Below are 5,613 nucleotides of genomic sequence, written 5' to 3'. Positions count from 1 at the left end.
AAAGATCCTGAGTTTGCTCTACTTTTTTATGCTACATAGCATGTTATAACACTGAAACAAGTGTCTATTAATATTTTATATATGAGCTTTACTGGAGTATTTTAAATGTGTAATGTTATCGGTGTTAAGAGCACTTAACATAAGATCTACCCTTTTAGAAAATTTTTAACATATAATACAGTATCATTAGCTATAGGTACCATACCGTATATTAGATCTCTAGAATTTATTTATCTTTGGTCACCAAAACTTTCTACTCTTTAAACATCTTCTCATTTTCCCCTTCCCTACCCCTGGTAATCACCATTCTACTCTCTGTTTCTATGGGTTTGACTATTTTAGATTCTACACATAATTAAAATGATAAATATTTGTCTTTCAGCGTCTGGCTAATTTCACTTAATATAATGTCCTCCAGGTTCATCCATGTTGTTGCAAATAGTAGGATTTCCTTCTTTTTTCAGGCGAAATTATGGTCCATTATATGTAAATACCACATTTTCCTATCTATTCTTCTGGTAGATAGACACGTAGGTTGTTTCCATAGCTTGGCTGTTGTGAATAATGCTGGAGTGAACAGGAGAATGCAAGTATCTCTTTGAGATCCTGATTTCAATTCTTTTGGATAAAAACCCAGAAGTGGGATAGCTGGACCATGTGGTAGTTCTACTATTAATTTTTGAAGGAACTTAATTACTGCTTTGCATAATAGCTCTTCCAATTTACATTCCCACCAACAGTGTACAAGGGTTCCCTTCTCTCCACATCCTTTCCAAAACTTACCTTTTATTTTTTCATAGGTGACATCCCAAATGATCCTACTATCTCATTGTAGTTTTGATTTGTATTTCTCTGATGATCAATAATGTTGAGCACCTTTTCATATACCTATTGGCCACTTGTCTTTGGAAACATGTTTATTCAGGTCTTTTACCCATTTTTTAATCAGGTTATCAGGTTTTTGTTTGTTTGCTATTGAGTTGTAGGAGTTCCTTTTATATTTCAGGTATCAACCCCTATCAGATCTATGGTTTGAAAAATAATGTCTCCCATTCTATAGGATGCTTTTTCATTTTGTTGATTATTTCTTTTGCTGTGCAGAAGCTCTTTAGTTTGATATAAGCTCAGTTATTTTGCTTTTGTTACCAGTGTCATAACAAAAAATCATTGCCAAGACCAATGTCAAGGAGCTTTTTCTCTTATGTCTTCTTCCAGGAGTGTTATGGTTTCAGGTTTTACATTTAAATGAAACAAAACATAAAAATTTGACTCATCCCAAACAGAAAAATGGAGATATATTCTTAATAAGGAATATGTATAACCTCTAGCAAAAACAAAAAAGTACCTCAGATATTGACCTTTAAAGTTTTGTTACTTTTGCTTATTGTGGCATTTTTTATTATTAAAAACTTAAGAAACAAATGACCTCTTATTAGAAGCAGTTTAAATCGTGTCACAGAATGACAGACCACAATACTGGCAGACAGAAATGTGGGTTATAATCTCGCTGTCACCATATATATGACTCTAAACAGTTGATTTATGTTCTCTCTGAACCTGTTTATTCAGCTCTAAAATAAGAATATTGATTTGAAAAATGTCTAAACACCATAAACTTCTCAAGGAAGTAACAATGATAAAATATCTCTTCTTAATGTTATTACATTTTGATGATAGTAATAATAATGCAATATCTAACATTGTTAATGTTGAGGTGATATCCTATAAATAGAAAATTGTACTGATGTAAGGTAATATAGAGAAATAATCTGAATAGTAATGTAAAGAAACAATCTGAAAAATAGTTTTTAAATCTTTTTTTTTTTCCTAATAATAGAGCAAGCTTGGAGACCTGATTTTTCTGAATATTTACCACTATTTTTGAGTTCAGTTTCCTATGTTAACAGTCAGTGCTCATTGAAAATGCCAGAGAAAGCATTTGAGATCTTGCTCCCTTGCATATGTTGTCAGTTAGGCTTAACTAAATTATTATAAAAATTAAAAAAGAGAGAAGAAAAAGAAGAAACAAAGAATGAGAAGGAAGGAAGGAAGAACGGAAGGAAGGAAGGAAGGAAGGAAAGAAGGAAGGAGAGAAAGAAAGAGAAAATGCCAGGAAAAGTCTAATAATTAATATCAATCGTCTTAGATAACTTCAGGTTCCTAAAGAAAGAAGCAAGTAAGAGGTGTCGAGAGTCGGAAGTGAAATGACTAAATATGTCCTCTGCCCAAGCATTAAGCCCATTCACATATTTAACAAGAATTGTAAAAATATGCCTACATCTCTATAGGACTAACTCTGTCCCCTGAACTACATTCTGAACTTTTATTATGTCTAAGCTCTAAAACTCTGACCTGGTGATTAAGTGATAACATTTCAAGAACTGAAGTATTAAAGCATAAAAATATATTTTTATGAAGTCATCTTGTTCTGGTGGAGATTGTGTATTACATTTTCTCATTCATTTGAAGAGAACTCTAAATATCCACTTGAGGGGAGGAAGTTACCATAATATACACTGATGTAGTAATGAGATTATAGTAACTGAAATATTTGTTTAGAACATGAATTTAGAAGACATACTGATGAAAAAAATGTCACAGGAAAGCAAATTTAATGAAAATGTCTTAATTAAAATGCCCAAAGTCTTAATAAGCCATGCAGTGGTCAACATCAGACTTGACAGAACCTGATATACTTTGGAGGCAGGAAAGAAGAAAAGGAGACAGTTGCCAGATCATACAGGAGATTTTGGAAGTAAATCCTTTGACAGTCATTTTATGAAATCTTCGTTCATCACTCTATGATTTGTTGTGAACATTTTTTTTTACTTGGTTGTACAGTTTGTCCTGGATTAGACTGCAGTTAATTCGATGCACTCTACATCTGCACAGACTCAACAAATGTACATATATGTGTTGTTTTTATACTTGAATTCAGTTTTGTGTAGTTTTGTATTTTACTTTGACTATGTTTTTAGAATTATGCTAGAGTTCATGTATATAATTTAAATTGTTTTGAAACAAAAAAATCTTTACGTTGGGTTTTATTGATGAAGACTTCTTAAAAAGGCTGAAATTATATTCTTTTCATTTCACTGTTCTCTATACACATACATTTACCTGTTTCAATGGTACCATGTCTTGCAATTTGAGATACATTTTAGAATAAAGTTTCATTTTACAAAAAAATTTTGATTATGCTGAATTTCTGAAGTTAAAATTATTTTAAAACTCCAAGAATTAAATTAATTTCAGATTAATTATGAAAATAAGAATGTAATTATGACATTATAAAGCATAACAAAACAGTCCAAAATATCCAGAAAAGTACTGTCGTAATCTCAAGCATTAAGTTGACTCTGAAGTCAGAATTCTCAGATTCCATTCCTGGTTCCACCATTTCCCACTCTGTTACTTTGGAGAGGTGCTTAACTTGTACTTATGTTTTTGAATATAAAATAGATATTATTAATAATACCCTCTACCAATCCATGCAGGGTCTTCTGACAATTACGTGAAATGATGCATATAAATCACTTTGTATATCGTCTGGCACACATAACAATAAATGTTGCTATAATTACTACTAATAATAAAATCTAATGATTATTATAATTAGAAAGTAGTGGAAACAAAAACAATTCTTAGATTTCTTCTATTTATGAATAAAATATTTAGAGCTTATTTAAAAATCCCAAATCAGTCATCATATTTCTCTTAAAGCAAACTGGTAAATTGCCTTTTTTAAACTGAAAAAAGTTAAAGTATTGCTCTGTTTCAGTCAATGAGGTACATTGACTAAGAATTTACAACTTCAAGTATTCATTAATTTAAAATCTCATGATGTGTATAAGACTAAATTTTCCGAGAATCACATTCTTTGTTGATTTAGCTTTTAAAAAACTTACCTGGATAAATTAAGTCTTTTCTATTAAAATCTATTGGCATCAGTTAGAAAAATCTGAAAGATTTTTAATTTTTTATTACTTTACTGCAGTTCGAGAAAGAAGCAGAAAAGTAGCTGATATAAAAATTCTATTAAGGTGATATGTTTTGTTGGGTATATTCTGGATTCAGGTTAGATTTGGTCTAATCACAATATATTCTACAACTGTATTCTGTGCACTAATCATAGAGGTGAGGGAAGATCCAGAAATAAGAAAGATTTAATTTTTGTTACATTATAGACTGCATCAAGAAAGTGGCCCAAAGTACTTGAGAAAGATGTTCATCAAGTATTGAAGTTTAAAATGTGTTTTTTATTGATAAGTAATAGTCTATTGTATATACGTACCACATATTTTTCATCCATTCATCTATCGATGGACACCTAGTTTGCTTCCATATTTTAGCTATTGTCAATAATGCTGCAATGAACATAGGGGTGCATATATCTTTTTAAATTAGTGGGGTTTTTTTCTTCAGTTAAATACCCAGAAGTGGAATTGCTGGGTCATATGGCAGTTCAATTTTTAGTTTTTTTCAGGAATCTCCATCCTGTTTTTCATAATGGCTGCACCATTTACAGTTGGGATTAGGAGGATGGATGAAAAAGGTGAAGGGAAATATAGTCAATAATACTGTGATAACTGCACAGATAGTTATTAGACTTAGTATGGCGATCACATCATAAGGTATACAAATGTCGAATTACTAGTTTGTATATCTGAAACTAATACTATATTGTATACCAACTATACTTTAATAAAAAAAATTTTAATTAAATAGCCATTTTAAAAAGTGGTTCTTCATAACCCTCTGATAACAGGAAATCCAGTTAGCTAATCTGCCTGATGTTTGCATTATTGCCTCCTACTCTCATCCTGGATCTCAGCCCAGATGTCACCCCTAGAGAGTTCTTCCCTGACCCCTTAGCTAAAGTTGCCTGCCCCCACCCCATTTCATGCATTATTTTCTTCATAGGACTTATTTCTACGCTAAATTATCTTACTTATTAGTTTATGTGTTGATCTTTGACCTTTTCCCATTAGAATGTGAACTCTGGGAGAGTAGGAACTCTGCTTCACTCATTGCTGTGCCTAGAACAGCATCTGACACATGAATGAATGAATGTATACAATGGCTGAATGTGAATCACTAAACAGTAGGTTTGCAGCCTCATCATTGTTCTCTGTCGTTGAGGGTGTGGGGGTTGGAGGTGGTAAAATTGCATAGTTAGATTCCTACCATTGTTTCACAGATACCTATCTCTACATCATGGAAAAATGAAGAGGCAATGCCTTTACAGCAAAAAGGACCCCCACCCTTGTACCATACTTTAAAGGGCTCCGAGTGTCATAAGCAGAGTCACCCAAATTTTTATTAAACCATACATAAGATAAGGAATCTGGCACTCAGCACTGACATGACACCATCCCTAACCCTAAGTATCTACTCTGACAGGTAACACTGTCCAGGCCCAAGGGAAATGCCTCCCCACCTTGCTTGCCGTATGTTCTCAATCAAAAGGAAGCATGTCTGAATTCAGTAAAGGTTTGTGATGTTTCAGTGTCCATGGGGAACACTGCTTTAGAGGGCTGGAGAATCTGAATGGGAGAATTTCTCAGGTGAAAAGAGAAATTAATTCACTTAACAAAACTTTGCTGCAGGATG

Source organism: Pteropus vampyrus, unplaced genomic scaffold (genome assembly GCF_000151845.1).
Source record: "Pteropus vampyrus isolate Shadow unplaced genomic scaffold, Pvam_2.0 Scaffold11, whole genome shotgun sequence".
Classification (NCBI taxonomy): Eukaryota; Metazoa; Chordata; class Mammalia; order Chiroptera; family Pteropodidae; genus Pteropus; species Pteropus vampyrus.
This window is presented reverse-complemented; position numbering follows the sequence as displayed.